Consider the following 24,464-nt stretch of genomic DNA (forward strand, 5'->3'; position numbering starts at 1 on the left):
CATTGTCCCCGATTGCTTCCACGCATTAGATGACCATTAATCACACAACAGGGGCGCAGCAGGTAGCTTAGTGGTTAAGAGCGTTGTGCCAGTAACCAAAAGGTCGCTGGTTCTAACCTCGAGCAGACTAGGTGAAAAAATCTGTCGATAAAAGTTTGAGCAAGGCACTTAACCCTAATTGCTCCTGCATGTGTTTGGATAAGAGCATCTGCTAAATGATCAAAATAAATGTAAATGTAAAATGTATGTAATATGAAGTGACTGGGTATCTTTTTGTAATCTGTCTACTTAGAAGAAGTAAAGAAATTGTTCCTCTCTTACATATGAAAAACCCCCAAGGCATGGTAGTGATGAGAATCACCAGCAGAACCAGTGGGACAATGATGGCCATGCTTCCTGTAACACACAGATCAAACTATTAGAGTAAGTTCAATACGTAACGTACTTCCCCTCTGTAGTGAAACAATACAAACATGTTAACGCTCCAAAAGTTTAGGAATGTTTTTAAAGTTTAATAAGGTTCTTCATATGGGGACTGAATTTATATGACTCTGCTAAAGTTAAAGTCAGTTATGGGGGGTAAAAGGTTATTTGGTACAGTTAGGCCCTGAGAGCAATACACAGTGAAATGTAGACTACAATCTCTGGGAGGGTAGGTGGTTCAAAGAGTTCGAAAAGGTTCAAACCCAGACAATAGCACTTTTAGAACTGAAAATAGACCGTAATTTTTCTTGGTAAGATTGTGTGTTATGCTTCAGGGGGGTGTACAGATGTAGGATCGCACTTGAGACAGTTTGCTACAGTGAGAAAATTATCTGCAGCAACAGGAAATGTGAATTAATATATGGATTATAATGAATGGAAAATTTTGTAGGGTTATTAAATTTTCGTAAGGGCAAATCAAATCTGAATTTTCAAAGTGGACATTACAAATTTTAGAATCCTTAAAAACTCAAATACACTACAATTTTGCAAATTCTAAGCAACAAAATAGTGATCCAATTAAGATCATACATATATCTATATGTTTGTTTGTGTTGTGTATGTGCAGGTTTAGAGAGAGAGAGAGAGAGAGAGAGAGAGAGAGAGAGAGAGAGAGAGAGAGAGAGAGAGAGAGAGAAAGAGAGAGAGTGCTTAGAGAGAGAGAGAGAACAAAGAGAGAGAGAGAGAGAGCAAGCTAGAGAGAGAGAGCAAGAGAGAGAGAGAGAGAGGAGAGAGAGAGAGAGCGAAAGAGAGAGAGAGTCTCATTAATAACTTTCTCCTAACTACACACCCCCGCTGATGTTGCCAGACAGACTGCCCTTGGGGGCAGACCTCTCACACTGTGTACCTGACCAATCAGCTGGACACCTAAAAAAAGTACAATGAAAGTGGAATAGCTGTCTGCTGCCAAACCAAGTAAGTCTCTTTAACAAGAAGGCTATAGCATACACACACACACCACAGAGGTTGGTGGCACCTTAATTAGGGGAGAACGTGGCTCGTGGTAATGACTGGACCGAATTGGTGGAATGGTGACAAATACATCAAACACATGGTTTCCAGGTGTTTGATGCCATTCCATTTGCGCCTGCTTCAGCCATTATTATGAGCCGCATCTCCCTCAGCTGCCTCCCTGTGACACGCATTAATCTCCCCATTTGGCAAAGTTTCAGGAACATGCATGCATAATCATTCCCAATGAGTTAAAGAAAAAGCAGAATCTCAACTCAGAGTCTTTAATTTTCAAATGAAAACTTATTTCGTTTGAAATTTATTTTGACCAGGGCCACAGGCATAGAACCTGGGTCAAAAGTGGTGCACTATGTAGGAATAGGGTGCATATGGGACGCATCAAGGTTTGGAACAATCCAGAGATAAAGATCCATTACTAGTTCTCTCTTCCCCTCCCTCGCCCAGAGGACAGGAAAACATGCACTTCCATACTACATGTAATCTGGACAAGGTGACCTGGATGAAATGATATTAGTGATTTTAAATAGACTGTGGGTTGTGCATTTAATCAAAGTTTCCACAGAGGATGTAACCCTGCAGGTACATCATGACATAGTCCTGAAGGGAATGACAGCTTGTGAGTTAGACTCCATATAATCAGCACCATTTGTTGCTTAGGAATATGCTTGGCTGCAGAAAACGGTTCTCTAGCACTTACAGACTGGGTTATTATCCTGTTTTCACAAAATGTATTGAGAGGCTAGTGCAAAGAGAGAAACATAAGGTGTAGTTTGTGCTGTGAATGAGGGATTTGAGGAACATGTCAAATGTGTTGGTCGAATGTACAATATGTTAGACAAAGAGACAGACAGAGGTACTGGTGAGAGTCTGAGTGGGGGAGTGATGTGCAGAGGATGTTGCTGGAAAGTGAGACAGTGAGGGCTGGTCTTGGAAATGGCAGGAGAGGAGGAGGGAAGGAGATGAGGAGAGGAGAAGGGAAGAGAGGGAGGGTAAAAGTAGACCTACTGTACCTGGGGATTGTTTAAATATAATGTGAAATCCCTTATTCTGACAGTAGTTATCATAGGGGTTGGCCCGCTGGTCACAGCGCTGGTTCAAGAACCTAATATGCAGCTGCAGCAAAGAGGAATTATAGCCACACAAACGGATCATACATGGAGGAATACAGATACATGTTGGCGAAATAGGACCCTATTTCCCTATAAAGTGCACTACATTGTTAGGGCCCACATAAGGAATAGGAGCTACCTTGCACCCACAGATCAAAGACGATAGTAACTACAGTCGCCAGCTCGGCATTGATGACACGTTGAAACCGAACAGATGAAGTTAGGTTTATTCATCCTAGTGTTTTCATAGGGATGTGTGTGTGTTAGGGGTGAGAAAGCTAAAAGCATTAGGCAAGCAATCATCCAATGTACGCCAAGTGGGAGCAAAATAAGTTTAACTGCTGGGATATCTTAAGATTGTTGTTTGAGATCTATATGCATGACACATATAGCCCTCTAGGTATGTCTTTTCCCACCAACAACTCCAATACAACAAGCAATAGATGAATAAAATAAAAATAAAACATAAACACATTTTCCTACAAGGGAAACCGCATTCAACTGTAGTATCTGAGGCAATGGTATCTAAATGTATCTATGCATACACCTTTAAAATAGAATCCTTAATTGAAACAATACCAAAGCACCCACCCCAATTCTCTGTTTTCTTTTGGTAATAGGCTGAGGGATGGGCCTGAGAAATGTAACCACTCTCAAATTGATAGACAGAGCCAGTGTGATGGCAATGGTTGATATCACAATTATAGTTTAACAATGTTTTAAGGATATACAGTGTTTGTTGACATTTACATTGTTTACACACATTGGAGTAAAATAAGATTATATTTTGGGTTTGATGTGGGGTAAGACACTTCAGAATGTTAAGCCTATGAGGCATTTGTAAGTTATATTTTCAAGAATCAATTAATATATATAATTAATTTGGCTATAAAGACTGAAACACTTGTACAATACAGTATATGATTAATTCCAAAAGTCCAAATATTGGATGATGCAAATATGTTTAGGGCTTGGGGCTCCACAAAGGAGGTAATAGAAGATCAACTTTGAAAAGCCTCTTGTGAGTGATGCAAGCCCATAAACAAACACAACTAAAAGCCTCTGTATACTTTAATATGGTATACTGGTATAATCTGCAAGAGAAAATGGAAAACTGAAACCGCTTTATCTTTGAAAACGGGAAATAAGCCACCTCAGTGTGAAACCTCATTATTTTCTACTACGTTCCATCTTAGTATCCTGGGTCTAATACAGTATCTAGTACAGTCCCCTGCTCTGTCTCTCAGCAAAACCACAAAACCACTTTCAATACCACTCAATTGTATCAGTGCTGTGTGAGATACAACTGAAAGCAGAATGAAGAGAAATACAATGGCTGCGTTTACACAGGCACTTCCAATGTGATCTTCTGCCAATCAGATCAGATCGTTTGCCAATAATTCAGCTAAACATCAGAATTGGGCTGCCTGTGTAAACACAGTCAAAGAGATGTACAGTACTTTGATGAGAAAACTGATGATGACAACCTACTCAATTGAAAGCAATAGAATCAATAGAAATAATAACAATTGGTGCTGGACTCACTGGCAGAATGGCAGGCTGGTCTCAGGTCCTGGTGACAGGTTCCTCCGTTGTAACAGTATCCATCACACAGCTGACAGTGGCTGCCACCTGCCGTTACTGCAGCTGTACAGAAATGAAGGAATGGTGGCAATGACTTCATAAAAGCATTTTAAGCGCATATTTATAATGCATTTATAAAATGATTTATTCTACTTGCAGGACACGTTGTCGTCTCCTCGGTTGAGCTGCACGGTGTCGACACTGGAGACATTCCTGTCCACTTTAAGATTTCGCCCCTCATATCTGGTTGAAACACACACTCCAATGCAATCTTGCTAGACAGGGCACAAGCCTTCAATTGGAATGGCAGATATCTGGAACTAAGATGGAGAAAAACAAGTTTATTTATTTCATGTGTTAATTCCACTGTATCAATCAGCAAAATCAATTTGTTTAGCCCTTGAAACTGAGCCGCTGTAACAAACAAGCATCTTTTGGAAGTGATTTTCCTATCAAACTTCATTTAAACCACTCAGAGAGAGGGTGGAGTGAGATCATCAAAATATTCCAACTGATCGGGATTGTTGAGGTAATAGGAAACCACAAACCCTCTTCTCATTGCGGAGACTGAACACAACATGAAATATTGATCGATTGCTTGTCTAAAACAGGCCAATCTTATGTGTGTGTGTGTGTGTGTGTGTGGCCACCTACGGTAGAGACACCGCTTCCCAGTGTACTGCCACACAGCTTATGAGACACTGGCTGGTTCTCCTTGCTGACGCCGCCACAGGTGCCCATTCAGACAGTAGTTATCGCATACCCTTCTCTCACAGACCGGCCCTGTGAACCCCAAGCAAAGAACAACGACATGGTGGCCTCCTGAGAGAGACGAGGAGAGAGAGAGGGAGGAGAGATCGAGAGAGAGAGAGGATAGAGAGAGAAGGGGGAGGAGGGAGGAGGAGGAAGAGAGAGAGAGAGAGAGAAGGGGGAGGGAGGAGGAGGAGGGAAGAGAGAGAGAGAGAGAGAGAGAGAGAGAGAGAGAGAGAAGGGGAGAAAAAAATGTAGTTTGATATATTTGACATTTATTGAAATTGGGTCAAAATTGTAGCACAAATCAATATAATCACAAGCATTTCCACTGTCCAACAGTCATAATGAAAAAGGAACACAAGGCAGATGTGATTTTTTCATATTTCAGATAATCAAAATCAAATTCATCCAACAGAAAACACACACACACACACACACACACACACACACACACACACACACACACACACACACACACACACACACACACACAAAGGTGATGCCCACAAAGAGACTCCCAAGGTCCAATGTTTTCTAAACAGCCATGTCTATTTGACTAAGATTTTTAAATCTGGTACACTGGTCCTATGACCGCTGAGAGTTACATCTGAAATACAACATCTGCTGCCTGCTCCTGACTGGGATGAATAGAAACTAACTGTGTGTGTGTGGTCGCGCGCGTGTGTGTTTGTATGTGTGTGTGTGTGTGTTGAAGTTATTTCTCCTGGCTGTTCATCCATTCTGTCAACAAGGTAAGGTGTTATTGATGTCGCCATGCCAACACTAACATTTAACCGTTATTTCACACATTAATATTTGACCACCCCATTTCCTCGCATCAAACTCCTCCCAAATATTTCCTGGAAGAGAAAGAAAAGAGAAAAGTTTGATCATTTATTTATATCTCCAACCAATTATTTATTTTGAAGAGAAAAAAATAAATCCCTATGCATTTACACAACGGAACAGGAACTGGACTTGGGGGATTTTAATGTGTTTTAACAACTGTTGGAAAATGGATAGCAATGCCGCATATAAAGCGTGTTGCATATTCATGGTGGTACTGTAGACGTATTCGCAATGTGCAATACCAAAGTGGGGCTATATGTGCGCCCTGGCCTTGAGAGGCCGGTTATTCTAGTTGGTTTGGTAGGTGAGTATCTATGTTAGAATTTCAATGTTTAGGTTTAGTTTTCCTATTTCTATGTCTGGCCGAATATATAATTCCCTAATCAGAGGCACGCCCTATTGTTCTGATTGGGATCATATTTAGGTGGTCGCGTCACTGTGTGGCCAGATCTGTTCCTGTTAGCTGGTGTATAGCCCTTTGGACTTCAGCTTGGCCTTGTTTTGCTGAGTGTTTACTTAGTTAAACATCATGTACGCTTTTCACGCTGGTACTTCCACCTGCCTCCTCAACGCTCATGGATACAAACACGTAGTGATCTATAGCTTATATCTCTAAATAGCAAACCATGGGATTTTCACTGCACTTCCTATGGCTCCCTGACAATCAATGACTACATAGACAGAGAAACAAATCATTCCCATGGAGGGCGTAATGAGTGTCTGCTGGTTTGAGCATTTCTTTTACATTAGTGTCAATTAAGATCTATACAACCAGGTGTGGGGAGTTCCTAACCAATCAGTGACCTTAATTGATCCATCTAGTACAAGGAGAGTGAAACTGCAGACACTCTGCCCTCCATGGAATAAGTTGGACACGCGTACGAGCTATAGTTATTTAGAAGCAGATTATCAAACTGAAGCAGAAGTTGTCAACAGAACTGGCATCTGTGGGCAAGATCTCATTGGTTGACAGAAGGGCGGTCCCAACCAGGTCCCAAACTCACTTCCCATAGTCATGGATGGATGAGCGCATCCTGTCCTGGGAGGTCCTAGAGGAAGAGCAGGGAGCACACACACACACACACACACACGTAGCAGAAGGGGCTTACCATGGAAGAGCCTGAGCATGTGCCCGTGTTGGCAGTGGTTGGGACACGCTCCCGGAGAAGGTGCAAATAGTTCCTCGCGTTGGTGATGCGATGTTCATTGTCGCAGGCGGGGCGACACAGCTCTGAAAGCAAATAATGTAGGCCCACGGGTTAAGAGTAAAACCATGGCAACCTTGGACCTGCTCCCATTAATATCTAACGAGGGATTAACCCAACTTTCTAAAAAAGGCTGAACTCAAATGGGCTGTCCTGACTATTCCCATGCACGACTGCTGCACCGTACCTTCACTTTCACTCCAATTTACTCAGCATATAAAGATCCAGTCTCAGTTGGATGTGGATCACCAGGCAAACTGCAGGTTGACAGGCAGACTGAATACCAGAGTGTTAGTGTCCTTCAGCCTACTGTACTGAGAGATGTCAGTGTCCCGTCAGCCTACTGTACTGGGATGTCAGTGTCCCTGCAGCCTACTGTACTGAGAGATGTCAGTGTCCCTGCAGCCTACTGTACTGATGTCAGTGTCCCTGCAGCCTACTGTACTGAGATAAGTTAATGTCCCTGCAGCCTACTGTACTGAGATGTCAGTGTTCCTGCAGCCTACTGTACTGAGATGCCAGTGTGTCCCTGCAGCCTACTGTACTGAGATGTCAGTGTCCCTGCAGCTCTACTGAACAAGATAACAGTGTCCCATCAAAAGCCTACTGTACTGAGATGTCAGTGTCCCTGCAGCCTACTGTAAATGAGATGTCAGTGTCCTGCAGCCTACTGTACTGAGATGTCAGGTGTCCCTGAAGTCTACTGTACGAGATGTCAGTGTCCTGCAGCCTACTGTACTGAGATGTAGTGTCCTGCAGGCCTACTGTACTGAGATGTCAGTGTCCCTGCAGCCTACTGTACTGAGATGTCAGTGTCCCTCGTGTCTACTGTACTGAGATGTCAGTGTCCCTGCAGCCTACTGTACTGAGATGTCAGTGTCCCCGTTTACTGAGATGTAGTGTCCCACAGTCTATCACTGAGATGTCAGTGTCCTGCTCATTGAATAGCTGGTTGACAGTTAGCCTACTGTACCCAACATATTGGTGTCCCCACTGTACCTGAAAGTTGGTGTCCTGCAGGTCTGTTTATTAGCGTGGTGCCTCAGGACAGAAAACAGCTGGCGAGGAGTAGACACAGGAAGTACAGCCCATCCTCAGGGCAACGGGATGGACACTGAGATAACCAATGGGACAAAGGTTAGAGGTGCTAGGTCTGTGGAGTTTGTAGAGTGTAGTAGAGAAGACTGTGCACTGTAGCACTGTTGTTGGAGTGGAACTGTTGGTTGCAGTTCGTGTGATTCTGTGCATTTGACATTATGTGCAAATACAGACAAAATAATGAATATCAAGATGACACATCTAAGAGAAAATCATGTTCTGTCATTTTATAATGAAAGGCTCAAACTTTTCAAAGACCTTAAGTATTGTATAGTAGAAGAGCAATCAAACATAACATGAGACACTATTATTTTGGCAAGGCAGCATTAAAATCAAACATGAGATCCAGGTTGTTTAACTGAGAGAGAATAACAGTGTGAACCTCTGGGCTGGAGCTAGGTAATGATGAAACAGAGGGTTCAACTGGCCCTTAAAAGTGGCATATAGAGGCGTAAAGTTCAATTTCAAACAGATGACTCACATTGTCATTTGCAATCCTCACAGAACACCCACAGAACCAGACCGGACAGTAAAAAACAAAACAACTGCCAGCAGTCATTGGAGAGAGGGAACAGGAGAGGAAAGGGAGAGGGAGCCAGAGAGAGAGAGAGAGAGAGAGAGAGAGAGAGAGAGAGAGAGTGAGAGAGAGAGAGAGAGAGGCAGAGAGAGAGAGAGAGTGAGAGTGAGACAGACCCACAGACAGACAGGACCGACAGAGTGAGAGGAGAGAAAGAGAGAGAATGAAAGAAAGAGAATGGGGAAAGAGAAAGTGATTGTTAGGTGATTGTTAGCCTACCATCTTGCTGTTTGAAGCAAGGATAATAATGGATCTCTACTCCCAGATGGAGCTGCCCATTGGCTGTTTTCCGTACTTATGGGACCTTGAAGAGACTGTCAATCTTCATCCCGATCCCAGCAGATATAGTCCCTAAAGATATCAATCCCTACAGGCTGGGAAAGACCTTGGAGAGAACAAGTGGCAACAACTGTAACACTAGACTAGTAAGGGAGAAAATGGGCCCCCAATAATTAATCTGAATTCTAAATAATAGCAAATAATATTTTGCAACATTTTCTATTGGTTTACCTCCACCCTTGAAGGGCGAGCTTGAGCTTTACATTTGATAACAATGACAAAAAGTTGAGGGAATGGACAATTAAAGAAGATGCAACTCAGTAACGTAATCCTTTACACTCGTACCGTATACGGGTTGAAAATGGCAGATATGGACACTAAATAATCACAAATTGGAACATGTGGCTGTACAGTGACATGACATCAGAGCTCCATGGGTTTGACTGACAACCGCCTGAATCTGAGCACCGTAAGAAGCCCATCCCTCCTGCTAATTGGGCAACTTATAAATGTTGGCTGTGAGCGAGGGAAATGCGTAAATTAAGATGATCAATGTAATTTGAAAGACGGATGTTGAGGATGATAAAAATATTGCTTTAAGATGTCATACAAGCAAGCCAAACACCTGTGAGTCCAAATGCGCGTACATTTCTCTATCATAAACCTAATTTAATATACAGTGTCAACGTTTATGATCAGCCATGTCTTGATGTAGTTACAAGATGACATGGCGTTATACCCGTGTGTCTGAACAGAATGAGCCTATGCTTGTTGGCTTGTGAAGCTTAATTTGGGGTTACACACGCATCTGAATGCACTCATGACTCCATTCTATGCGTACCAAAATTACGATCTGCTTGAATTGCCTCGTGAAAGCCTAATCTATGTTGCCAATAGAAAATGCTTCAACCAACCATGCCTAATTGACTCAGATTGCAATGTATTTATTGGATTGCGAAACTACAGCAGTAATTGTGTAAAGGCGGGCATGCAGGGCTGAACTAAAAATAAAACAACCATAAGTGTGGTTGCTCTAATTCCTCAACGGCACAGCTAGCAGCGCAAAAAAAGTACCTTATAGTTGAATACGTTATTTGACTTCATTGTAAACTAACAGTACACTGGAGAGTGTGTGGCCACTTGGAGACACTAATTTTTGTCTTGCGTTAAAAATTCTAAATTCTAAACTTTACAATAATATTCTTATGTTACTGAACGTATTCAGAGTATTTTCTAGATTTTTATTACAATGCGGCAAAATGTAAATGCACATCAAATCAACATGTAATGTGATTAGTCTTGTGTCAGGTAAACTGTGGTGCACTAACCTTAGTTAATATTTTCCATAATCTCCAAACTTGTTCCCTTTAATTGCTACATGGTTATGTATATGCTTTCCATATTACTTGTAGGAAAACATTTCAATTTTGCCTCATCCATATAGGCCAATTTCAATGAGTGTAAAGGGCTAAGGACATGCACAAGTCAGATTCTGTGCTTTGTCACCACATGTGTGACTGCTCACCACTGCCTGGGTTGCAGAGCGTGATCATCGAATCGAACGCCTCCCAATCACAGACAACTGTGCATCAGCCCAGTACAAACGCTAAGCTGGTTAATCAATGGCAAGTCCCGTGAAGATGTAAAATATATTATTCGCTCTATGTGTGTAAGTTGTAAAGTGCAGCAAACTTTCTCCTTCTGACAGGTGCTGCATTCTATCAAAATGTATACTCTACACTAAAAATAAACCAGATATTGATTAGCCTAGAGCATGATATGATGTAGAAAATAAATATGTTGAAGTGCCACAGCCCATACTTCCTGCTATAAGTGCTACTGAAGGCAGTTTATGCTCATGACCAGGAAGTTCCAGAACACCTACCACTGGTCCTGAGGCTCTTCCAGCAAGATTCCTCCCTACAGAACCACCCATGGCAGCCTCCACATGGGAGTGGTTCCCACCACTGTCCAGTACATCATCCTATAGTGAAGTACAGGAAGTAAGTAAAGGAAGTATAGGCTATTTTTACAGGTATAAAGGACAGAGCAGAGGACCAGGCATAATCTGTTGTGTATCTGTCCATAAGAGAAAATATAGTCTAAAATGTGTCAATGTGATATGTGGTTGTTTTATCTAGCAACTAAAATGTAATTAATGTAAGGATTAATCTTAACCTCGAGCTGGGTTAACAGTGATAGAGTAAGGCTCTGAAGGATGTCTGTGTGATGAGAAGAGAGCAGTTTGGCCCTCCCAGCTGGCCCACGTTGATGGAATATCTGAGCCTCCTCCAGTGGGCGTTGTAGTAGCTAAACCAGTGCATCCTGGGAGTGGTCTGTCCAGTAGATGCTGGGCAGTACCCAATCTGCAGATATATTCCTGGGCCTTCTGAAAAAGGACACTGCAGAAGAAGAATGTGTTTTACACATTTACTGACGTGACTTTCATACTGCTTACCTGAAATTGACTTAAAAACCTAGAGCATGTAGACACACACATCTCCCCCCCCCCCCCCTCTCTCTCTCTCTCTCTCTGTCAAAATACACTACTAGACCAAAAGTATGTGGACACCTGCTCGTCAAACATCTCATTCCAAAATCATGGGCATTAATATGGAGTTGGTTTTGCCGCTATGGTGGGATGTGCCATTCAACGCTAAGGAAGTAATGATGGATATTTGAAGGCTCGCAGGCCTGGCGCTTCATCATCCAAAAAGATAATGATCGATATATTCACACCGATCTCAACAAACCATTTATGTATGGACCTCGCTTTTGTGCACGGGGGCATTGTCATGCTGGAAACAGGAAAGGGCCTTCCCATTCTGCTGCCTACAAAGTTGGAAGCACAGAATGTTAGAATGTAATTGTATGCTGTAGCGTTAACTCTCACACTGGAACTAAGGGTTAGCCCAAACTCATGAAAAACAGCCCCAGATCATTATTCCTCCTCCATCAAACTTTACAGTTGGCATGGTGCATTGGGCAGGTAGCATTCTCCCCAAGGCCTGCCAACCCAGATGTTGTGGATTGCCAGATGGTGAAGGTGATTATCACTCCAGAGAATGGTACCCTCCAGAGTCCAAAGGCGGCGAGCTTTACACCACTCCAGCCGATGCTTGCGATGGTGATTTAGGTTGTGTGTGGTTGCTCGGCCATGGAAACTCATTCCATGGAAGATCCCAACAAACAGTTATTGTGCTGATGTTGCTTTCAGGAGGTAGTTAGGTGAGTGTTGCAAACTGAGGATGATTATTTTTACGGTCAGACTTCAGCACTCGGGTCCCGCTCTGTGAGCTCGGGCCTACCACTTTGCGGCCAAGGGGTTGTTGCCCCTAGACGCTTCCACTTCACAATAACAGCACTTGGGGTTGACTGAGCAAGCTCTAGAGGGCAGAAATTTGATGAACTGACTGGTTGGTGCCACGTTGAAAGTCACTGAGTCTTCAGTAAGGCCATTCTACTGCCAATGATTGTCTATGGAGCTATGTGCATGGCTGTCTGCTCGATTTGATACACCTGTCAGCAACCAGTGTGGCTGAAACAGCTGTAATCCACTAATTTGTATAAAATTCACTTGTCTATAGTGTAATTTCAGTTCAAGTGACAAATCAGTGCCACAGTGCTCTTCGTCACAGTGTGGTCTTTGGGGGCTCCTGTGTTCTGTCCCCCTTCCCTCCCTTTCCCAGGGCTCAAATCAAACCAATTAATGTAGAGATATTGAGTGGGTAGGTGTTGTTTATTTGGTTATAGGGAGAGCAGTTAAATAGTTTTAGAGATCCAGATGGAAACCAGTCACTGAGGAAATAGTCTCGCGTTGCTACACTCATGTCTGTCGATGAGGAGTAAGGAACTTGGAATTACTACATCAAAATCCACTCTATTTTCAAGGTTGCATTTTCAGGAGAAATAACAAAGAACTTCAGATATTTTCCTTACTTTAGTGATTTCCAAAAAGGTGTTAATATGCAGTGTTGGGGGGTAATACATAATCCGATTACTTTTACGAGTAATGAGTAAAGTAATGCGTTACTTTTTTAAAATTGGGTAATATTATTAGTTACTTGTCAACCAACACGTGTGTTACTTTCAGAATCTGTTTGCATGATCCGAACCTGACTTGTTTCCTCATTTAGTTTTCGAGCTTGTAATGGAGAAAGGCTGTTTGGAGAAATGTCAGACAGGGCTGCCTATAAATGGAGAGGGCACACCTCTGATCTTTGCTATTGATCGCCTTCAGGATAGCAAAGCCCATAGAGGGCTTTACTGTCTAGTGGCAAGTGGTACTTCTCTATAATCTCTATGGGTCAGGAGTGATAAAGTTATGGAGAAAGATTTTGAATGAAAAGATAGGATATATATGGCTAATTAAACAGCCTATATGATAGCGCAGCACAGGAAAGGTTTGCATATGCCCTATATTGTGTCAGCAGAATTCATTGACTGCCAACTCAGGTCTAGCCAGCTGTCAGCTTCTGGGTAAACCCGTGTCCCCTGGCATACTGGCCTTTTCTATGAAGGTTTTTTTCTGTTGGTTATTTAATTGATGGTTTAAATATATAGAATTTGTATGCATTCACAATTGTAGACTGTACATCAATTTGGGGTTTGTTGAACAGTATTTCTATTCAATCCTGTGTGAAGTGTTTTAAATCTCAGGGGTTTGGATATATTTAATCTCAAGCAAACTCATGGATAGTCTTAACCTCTTAACTTGTTTGAGTGCGTTTACAATGTACAAATATAATTTCACCTTCCTACAGCAGAGCCATTTGAAAGCCAATTGATATCAATAGATGGCTGAATACATTTGATAAGATAATAGCCTACTCTTGTGGCCCGAACAAAACCAAGGGTGCTATGACAGTAAAAAAAAGAATTTTAATATGAAGGTGGGGGGTTTGGGGAGACACTGATGGTCAGTATTGTTAAACCTCTGCACTACATTATCTTTGTCCTCCATTTATGTACCAAATGCTTTTTCATAAATCGTTTTTGAAGACCTGAAGCTAAATTGTTAGACTTCCAGACTCAGTGACCATCCTTGGGGGAGATTTCCACTTGACTCTAGATCCTACTAGTATACCACCAGCAAGCAATTGCACTCCGGGACCTTCAAATTATATTAAGACCTTTTTTAGATGACTTGAGCATCGTGGGATGCCTGCGCCTAAGGAATTCTAGTACTAGAGATGATATCTTATTTTCTCCCCATCATCAGTCTTTCTCACAAATTGATTATGTTTTTAACTCCCTGTTTTTCTGAAATGTATATCCCATGCAAACATTTTACCTATGCTGTTATCTGACCATTCTTCCTTATTGATTTCGTTTGAGATTATCAGATTCACAGGTTTTAAGAGATGTATGCGTTTCATTGGTTTTTTTTTTTGCAGGATAGGAATAAGATTTCCTTTGATTTTACAGGTTAATGCACAACTAGGTAGCTAATATACATTATGGGAAGTAACAAAGTGCTGCATTATAGGAATATCAAATCAGAATAAAAAAACATCAGATTTTTTTAATAGAGAGAGAAACAGCCTACCCAGATGATGAAAAGTTAACTACACTGAAGATGGGTACAGAGAACTCACCATTCTTAAAACTGAGAATAAGAATCAGACTATTCAGGTGAATTTATTCATTTGAAAGTTTTTAGACAGAATGACTATGAGAATGCGGATAGACCTATAGGCACTTGGCAATGAAACTAAAGCAAATTGAACATTTGTCAACTATTGATGTCATTAGGAACAATAACGCTTGACCTGTAGCTTCCTCCCAAATTAATCATACTTTCACTACTTTGTATTCCAATCTGTTTTTCTGAGCTCCCTAAAGACTAGAAGATGTGTTTTAAAAATTTATTGAACTTCCTTCCCTTTAATCAAGTCAGTCTATTAGATGCCTCCCATCTCCTTGGCAGAACTGAAGACTGCCTTTGATTCAATGTCAAAAACTAAGTCTCCAGGGCTGATGGTATTCCTCCTGGAATTATTGTTGGCTGTGTGGGATTTGGTGATCTGTATTACTAGACTCAATCAAACACTCGCTGAATTGGGAATTCATAGACACAAAAAAGCTATTATTTCCTCATGGGTTAAAAGGGTGTGGACCCACTGAATGTTCAAGCTACAGGCCATATCAATTTTGAAATGGTGAATTTAAACTGTTGCTAAGGTTTGTAAAAATATTTGTTAGACTTGATATCATCATTGGGTTAATTCTGACCAATCAGATTCATAAAGGGTTGGTTATTTAGACGCATATATATACTATTCATATTATAGATTCCACTGCCTCTCAACCACAGGCTTGCACTGTCCCTCTCATTAGATGCAGAGAAGGTGGTTTGATCGTAAGTTGAATGGACTGGTTTTTGAACTTGTATACTGAACAGTATACTGAAATAAAAATACAAACGCAACATGTAAAGTGTTGGTCCCATGTTTCATGAGCTGAAATAAAAGATCTCAGAAATTTCAGATGGGAATGATTAAATTTGTGCACAAATCTGCTTAAATCCCTGTTAGTGAGCATTTCTTCCTTTGCCAAGATACTCCAACCACCTGACACGTAAATATCAAGAAGCTGATTAAAACAGCATGATCATTACACAGGTGCACCTTTGTGCTGGGGACAATGAAAGGCCACTATAAAATGTGCAGTTTTGTCACACAACACCACAGATGTCTCAAGTTTTGAGGGAATGCACTGGCATGCTGACTTCAGGAGGGTCCACCAGAGCCAGAATGCTAATTTCAAAGATTAAGAATTCATGTTGGAAATTTGTGTAATAGACTTTGTATGTGGAAAAAATTACCCAGTGGGTAGGCCTCGGTTCCCAGTGGTGGGTGATAATACCAGCCCCACCTAATGGCTGCGCCTGCTCAATAGCAAGTGTGAAATCCATAGATTAGGCTAATGAGTTTATTTCACTTGATTAATTTCTTATATGAACTGTAACTCACTAAAATCGCTGAAATTGTTGCAATGTTGCATTTATATTTTGTCCAGTATAGTATGGTCCGCACTCTATATATTATGGGGAGAACAAGTATTTGATACACTGCAGGTTTTCCTACTTGCTAAAGTGATGTAGAGGTTAATATCATAGGTAAAACTTCAACTGTGGAGAGGAATTAAAACAAAATCCAGAAAATCACATTGTGGGCTATTTTAAGTAATTAATTTGCATTTTATTGCATGACATAATATTTGATGAATCAGAAAAGCAGAACTTAATATTTGGTACATACAGAAACCTGTGTTTGCAATTACAGAGATCATACGTTTCCCTGTAGGTCTTGACCACAGGCTTGTACACACTGCAGCAGGGATTTTGGCCCACTCCTCCACATACAGACCTTTCCCCAGAGCTTCCTCAGGCTCGGGGGCTGTCAGCTGGGCACATAATTTTAAGTTCCAAAGATTTTCTATTGGGTTCAGGTTGGAGACTGGCCAGGCCACTCCAGGACCTTTGAGATGCTTGTCACGGAGCCACTCCTTAATTGCCCTGGCTGTGTGTGTTTCGGGGTCGCTGTCGTCATGCTGGGAAGACCCAGCCACGACTCCATCTTCACGTATATACTTATGGGAAGGAGGTTACAATATATGATAATGGCCCCATCCATCCCCCCCTAAATACGGTGCAGCCTGCCCCGTCCGCAGAAAAAGCATCCCCAAAGAATTATGTTTCACCCATGCTCTAGGTTGATGGTGTTTGGGGTTGTACTATCCTCTCTTCTTCCTCCAAACACTGGGTAAGGGAGTTTAGACAAAAGCTCTAAATTTGTTCATCAGACCACATGACCTTCTCCCAATTCCTCCTCTGGATCATCCAGATGGTCATTGGCAAACTCTAGATCGGGCCTGGACATGCGCTGGCTTGAGCAGGGGGATCAAACGCTGCAGGATTTTAATCATGATGGCGAAAGAACATTAATGGTTTTGAGACTGTGGTCCCAGCTCTCTTCAGGTCATTGACCAGGTCCTGCCGTGTAGTTCTGGGATGATCCTCACCTTCCTATGATATTGATGCCACGAGTGAGATCTTGCATGAGCCCCAGACCGAGGGTGATTAATTCTACATCGTCTTTGAACTTCCATTTTCTAATAATTGTCAAACAGTTGTTGCCTTTTCACCAAGCTGCTTGCCTATTGTCCTGTAGCCCATCCCAGCCTTGTGCAGGTTACAATTTTATCCTGATGTCCGCACACAGCCTCTGGTTTGGCCAACAGGAGAGGTTGGAGTCTGTTTGATTGAGTGTATATAGAGTTTTATATGTAACGAGTTCAGACAGGTGCAGTTAATACAGGTAATGAGTGGAGAACAGAGGGTTTTTAAAGAAAAACTAACAGGTTGTGAGAGCCGGAATTCTTACTGGTTGGTAGGTGATCAAATATTTGTGTCATGCAATAAAATGAAATGAATTATATGAAATCATACAAATGATTTTGGAAATTTTGTTTTAGATTCCGCTACCTACAATTGAAGTGTACCTATGATAAAAATTACAGACCTCTACATGCTTTGTAAGTAGGAAAACGAAAATGTAGTGTATCAAATACTTTGTTCTTTCCCACTGTCCAGGCCCCACTGCCCATGTCCAGACTGGCCATTCCCACGCCTTGAGATTGTCCTGCAAAGATCCACATGACAGGGTTGTCCTCTGAGTCCTGCCTATTTGCACATTAATTAGCACCAATAGTATTACAAAAACATTTACATTTCACCTATTAAGATCAAAGAAACAGTCCACCATATTCCCCTGTATGCTGGGATGACATCTTACTCTATTTGTCCGACGCCCTAATTCTCTATCACACGCATTTCTGAACTCTAAAGAATTGGGCTCCTCTTCTCTGGCTATGCAATATCTTAATGGTTCTAAACGCCTACAGCCAAACAAATCATATTACCTTTACCTATCACTTTGAAAATAAGAGATTATTTCGATCCAATTTGAACCATTGTTAATGAGAATTTCAGTGCAACATTGGAAAATAAAGTAGATGATCACTTTATGTTACTCTTTTATGGAGAGTTTAAGAAACCCATTAATTTCCGTTTTAATGCTCTTCCTCCCCCAAGTTACTTTCTTTTAAGGACATAGATATACATCACATTACATTAAGTATGTGGATATCTGTTATTGAACATCTTATTCCAAAATCATGGGCAATCACATGGAATTGGTGCCCCCTTTGCTGCTATAACAGCCTCAAAGGCCTTGCACTAGAACATTGCTGAAGGGACTGCTTCCCATTCAAACAGAGGCATTTTGAAACGTGAGTGTTGCAAACTGAGGACAGACGAATTTTACACGCCACGCGCCAGCTCATAATGCTCTGATATCTGTGGCTAACACCTTTGCGGCTGGGTATTGTTATTCCAGATGTTTCCACTGGGCACAATAACAGCACTTACAGTTGACCACTCCAGCAGGTTTCAGGACATTTGACTAACGATGTTGGAAAGGTGGATCCTATGATGGTGCCAATGTTGGGGGTTGAGCTCTTTCAGTAAGGCTATTCTATTAATGTTTGTGTATGGAGATTGCACTGCTGTACACGCTTTCTTTTATACACCTGTAATAGTACTGGAAAGTGGGTTGAAAGGTAAATCATGTAATCCTAAAGTAAGGGTCAGCATACCGTATATAGGTATTATTTAATTTTGGCATTTTAGTCATTTAGCAGACGCTTCTTATTCAGGAGCGACTTACAGTTAGTGAGTAACACATTTTCATACTGGCCCTCCGTGGGAAATCGAACCTACAACCCACAAGCAAAGCACCATGCTCTACCAACTGAGCGGATTGTTATGGCTGCAATAACAGCAGGAAAAACACTAAGGAATGGTTGAAGGGTATTGCCCAATTTTGCTGCTTATGTATTTGTAATAAAAATGAGTGATCCACTGCCAGAATTGTGAGGCCAAGGTACCCCAATAAATGGTACATGCTATCTCTCACTTGTAATAGCTTAATCAATAACAATGCTTGGTCTTGATGGGAGAGAGAAAGGGCCTGTCCTTTCTCTGTCGTTTTTAAACAATCGGTTTTCCTATGTGGCTTGGGGTTGGTAGCCTGAGAATAACATTTGAACAGACTCATTGAATTTGGAAATACTGAAACATATTTGTCTTCTAATCTGGGTTGTTTTGTCCTTTTTCATTTGTATAAGCTTTTGTTTTGGGGTTTTAATAGTGTTTTCCACTGTACATATTGGTATGTACATATTAGTATGTAATTGTTCAGGACATGCAAGAAAAATAAAGAAAAGCTAAGTGTGGGCATAGATGAAAGGAGAACAGTAGCTATCTTTGGTAGAACGTGAACGGCTGGCCTTGCTCCTCCGACTGTCAAACCAACTAAGAGATTTTGAGAATTTTTCATGGCAAAGTAACACAAAGTACTATAATCCAGTAATATAATGCAACATTTTCCACACAAAGTAATATTGTACATATTACCTTTCAAGTAACTAATCCCAACACTCATACCTGTGTAACAGATTAATATGTTAATGCAACCCTAAAATGTTTAGAGAGGTGCTGATTGAGGGTAAACTGTATAAAAGATAAAGAAAGTCGCACATTTGAATTATGCTCCTAACAATTTAATTAATATAGCTAAAAGTTGGGAGCACATTTAGAGCCATGGGATTTAACAGATAAAATACACAACATTCAGATACAGTAATAACATTGATTACATTAAGTAATAACCCTCCACCTCTAGCCCACTCAAAACCTTTACTCTACTATGATTCCGCTTATTTGAATTGTTGGGAGCATATTTAGAAGTAATATAATTAGACAATCAGCATTCAGGGTTGAACCACCCAGTTTATAATAAGTCACAAACCTCTACCTCTAGCCCACTCAAAACCTTTTACATACTATGATTCCGCTATTTGACTTAGTGAGACTTCTGTCCACGATGTCTTTGGTAAAACATTCCACCAGGGTTAAACTGTGGGCTGACAAATCTCAGTCAGGAAAGAGAGCGCCCATCCCAATGAATTTAATATGTTCTGATATGAGCAATCAGTTTCTGTCCGTGTCTGCGAACGGATAGACAAAAGTTTGATTTCAGTGTATTAGCAACGTAGAGCACTTGATCTTCTGGTCCTGCCCATTGAGTTCATTAAGATAGAAGAAAAAACACAAAGAAATAGCATAAATATAAAGAGTGTACATTCCAGGATTACAATAAGCATATTCAAAGTAGATAGATAATAAAAACAGATCAAAATATAATAATTGTGATGCATAATTGATCAAGCATAACTAAACATCATTTTGATGTGATGTGTGAATCTCAAATTGTATTTGATTATGTATGTATATGCAATCAAAATAGTAATGGTAAGCTCTTACAGGTTATAATTACCATGATCAAAGTTACGGTCACATGTGCACTTGAAGGATCCTTTAGTATTGGTGCAGTAAGCACATGCCAAACTGAAGACATCTCATTGATCTCTGAGAAATAGATAAAGAAAGCAGGTTATAATTCCACAGTTTAGACATAAAGATTAAAATAGGTTTATCACAATTGTGTCTGTGCTCTGTCCTAAGGAGATAAATCTTAGAGTGGGTACAAATTCTATCTTTGACAGTTCATATCTAAAACTAGCCCAACACATTTATCAAAAAGAAAGACAGCATAGTAGATAATGCCAGCTACACATTGCCATTGTCCAGTTGTTTGGGAGTTACCAGAGCTTTTCTCAGTGATAAGTGACAGACTTGACGCGATGGATGAATCCTGTAAAGTGTTGTTTGAATGGCAACTTAACATTTCAAACTCTTAGCAGCAAGTGAATGCAAAAGAAAACCCTGAGACAAAGAAAAGGTGACATCATCACTGTACTGTACCTTCACATTGCCTCCTGTTGTCTGGCTCCTCTGAAAGCCAGTTTGCACTGACAGAGTGAATCTGTTCCTGGTATTGCAGACGATTCACATAGACCTACCTCTCTCCACATACTCCTTCCTTGGAAACCACTGTATAAAACATGGACATCACAACAATAATCTTATATGTAGTGGATGTTGTTTGTGCACACTAGAGAGTAGGTTTTGGCTGTCTCCTATAGGAGAACCCTATTGGTTCAGGTGGAAACCATGGTTTTTACATGGAACCCAAAGGGGTTTTCAAAGGGTTTCTATAGGAACCAAACAACCTTTTCTATACTTTTCAAAATGTGATTGATTCATAAATTGAAAATGTAACATGGTGATTTAAATAATAAAGACTCATCCATTAGCACAGTCAGTACACCACTTTTTATTCAGCTTTTTGTAAATAGAGTACTCTTTACATGCTGGGAATAAACATGCCCTGAGTGCACAGATGTTGTTAAAGCTGACAGTTCCAGAATCGGGGACTAGTATACATTTATTTTATGTTTTATTTCAGTTCTGTTTTCTTATTTCCAGCATGTTCATCCAGGAGAGTAATATAAAGGGGATATTTCCTTCCCCTTCCTCCTTTATACAACATTTCTTGGGGAGTACTGAGACGAACTGAATCTGAACTGAAAAGAGAAAGATAGAGAGGACAGAGAGAGAGAGAGAGAGAGAGAGAGAGAGAGGAGAGAGAGAGAGAGAGAGAGAGAGAGAGAGAGAGAGAGAGACAGATTGATAGGATACAGAGATAGATACAGAGACAGAGACAGAGGGGGAGAGAGAGAGCGAGAGAGAATCAGGAGCGATACATGGAGATTGAGATGAGAACGGGAGGGATATTTTGAAAGAGAGAGATAGCGAGACAAGATCACATCGAAGAGAGAGAGCGAGAGCGAGAGACTTTAGGAAGCTACCTACCACCTTTACATTCCTGTTATCCGAGCCCCTGTCTCCACAGTCATGGAACAGGTCACACTGCAAGCTCCCATGATGCAGCGATGGTTACTGCAGGCGAACTCCGCCCCTCCCACAGGGCTCAGGATCCGGGGAGTTCTGATCCAGGTTACAGGACAAGCCAGGGATATGAGAATGTAGCAACATGGGGCAAAGATAGAACAGGCATGTTTATACACCATAGCTTGGCTACTGCTATCTCCAGCTTTCTATTTTTTACACCAACAATGATGTGTATGTAGTGTATGTATGTGTGCACGCACACAATAGCTGTTAGCCAGCTATATAACTAGACGAATGGAGTTCTCAGAAAGCAGTTAAATGTGATTGGGGACTTCTTTGCTGAGGGAATGGGATTGCTTTCTTGAGTATGATTTGTAATGTTGTATATTTGTATGATGTTGCATTTGTAAATTCAGGGGGTATGTAAGGACTCCCTTTGTAAAAGAGATGTTGCTCTCAATGGATTCCCTAAAATAAAGGTGAAATAAAACATGTAGACAAAACAGAGGAGCTCTGTGATTCTGGGTTATTTGTGATCATCTGAATGATTGAGTTAAAGGTTAACAGACATGATTGGACTCACTACAATCGTCTTCATCGGAGTTGTCCCCACAGTCGCCGACTCTGTTGCACACCTTGCGCCGAGCGCAGACACCGGTGCTCCTACAGCGGTAGGGTCTGCTGGGTGGACACGGTAGTTTAGCACACATGTCAGAGTCTTATCAGAGTTATCTCCACAGTCATCCTCTCCATCACACACCCAGATGTAAAGCTAACAGTGTGTTGGTACAGACAAACTCTTATCCGCACGGCAAGAGGCTGCTGCAAGAGAAACAATAAAGTAGGAAACAGTACATGGTTTTTTCACCAAAATTTGATCTTTCACCAAAAATATGATTTTCACAAAAAATACGATTTTTACAATAAATAAGGTTATGGTACTGTTTTTGAGAAAAATACTTATTTGTTACCAAAATATTATTTGTACCTAAATATTATTTGTCACCTAAATATGTTTTTTTCGCCAAAATAAGATTTTTTCCCAGGTCGCCAGAGAGTAATATATAGGTAGGAGGTGGGACCAAGTACTATTATCTGAGTCAGTAAGCAAGTTAAGTTCAAGTCTGCCAAGGTCAAGTTCAAGTTAAGTCTCAAGTCTCAAGTAGAACTGGTCAAGTCAATAACACAAAAAATACAAACGACTCTGTTTAACTACAAATCTTTGTCTAACTATTGAGGCTTCAGACAGCCCTTTTCATTATTTTGTCTACAACACATTTTGATTATATAACAATTAATTTTAACAAATTCCAAATGCAAAATGTATAATATATTGATCAATTTCCCAAGTAATTTTGACATACCAAAAGACCAGTAGGCATATGCTAGTAATTGTTGCTTGATGCCTCACGGTGAGCTTAAAAACATAAACATATGATATAAACAATATTTTGAGCTTCAATTATCTATGTAGTCTTTCTCCCTACAATTTGACATTTGACTTGCACTCCGATCCTATTGCTGCACAGCAAATCAGTAAACGTTAATAGCTCACCTAACCTGTGTTGGATTGGACCTTGCTGGTCAATCAGTGGGCAGAGTGTGTGTTTACTAGCCAATCTGTTGCACGATTGCAAGGTGATGCATATTACTGTCTCTGGCTGCGTGGAAAGTAATCCACTGAGACTGTGCCTCAAAATGAATTACAAACCTGTCAGATCACTTCAAGATCAGTTCTAGTCAAAACTTCGATCCGAGTTTGAGGCTCAAGTGAAGTAGGTTAAGTATGATATTTTTTATTAGAGTCAGACTCGAAACGAGTAGAATCGAGTCACACTCCTCTGCAGCAGTTTGAGCTTGACTGCTTTTCAGAAGATGAGGTACAGCTGTTTCTCTCTATATTGATTAATACTTTTTGCAACCCACTTTCCACTTGCCTCACCCATCCAGTGGTGTAAAGTACTTAAGTAAAAATTATTTAAAGTAAAAGATTTGGGGTATATGTAATTTTTACTTTACTATTTATATTTAGTAACTTTTACATAATGCATTTTAAAGAAAATAATGTACATTTACTCCATACATTTTCCCTGACACCAAAAAGTACCTAAATAGGAATGTTAGCAGGACACCTAAAATGGAAAACCCATGCACTTATCAAGACAACATCCCTTGGTCATACCTACTGTCTCTGGATCTGGCGGACTCATCAAACACAAATGCGTTGTTTGTAAATGTTGGCACAACCTCATAATGAAACACATTTTAACGTCTGGTTTGCTTGAAATAAAGAATTTTAAATGATTTATATTTTTATTTTTGATATTAAACATATGTTAGCAATTATATTTAGTTTTGACACATAAGTATATTTAAAACCAAATACTTTTACTCAAGCAGTATTTTATCAGTGACTTTCACTTGAGTCATTTCCAAACAAGTATTTTTATTTTTACCAACATGACAATGGGTACTTTTTCAAATTAGCACTAACAACTTCTCCTCACCATTACAGAGAACACCTGACTGAAAGGAGATGGCAATGGACACACACTTTTAACATAACACTGACTGAGTGAATAATACATCACACATGCTGCAAAGAACATTGTGTGTGTGGTGTGTGTGTGTATGAACGAAAGTGTGTGTTCTAGGCTCACCCTGGACACAGTTAT

General features: G+C 40.7%; 1 pseudogene; it reads right to left on the reverse strand.

Moving 5' to 3' along the window:
- Nucleotides 1-1,265: 1,265 nt before the first annotated feature.
- The window catches only part of LOC123486395, a 107,797-nt pseudogene continuing 84,598 nt past the window's right edge, over nucleotides 1,266-24,464 (reverse strand).

Source organism: Coregonus clupeaformis, unplaced genomic scaffold, assembly GCF_020615455.1.
Source record: "Coregonus clupeaformis isolate EN_2021a unplaced genomic scaffold, ASM2061545v1 scaf1192, whole genome shotgun sequence".
In the NCBI taxonomy this organism is placed as follows: domain Eukaryota; kingdom Metazoa; phylum Chordata; class Actinopteri; order Salmoniformes; family Salmonidae; genus Coregonus; species Coregonus clupeaformis.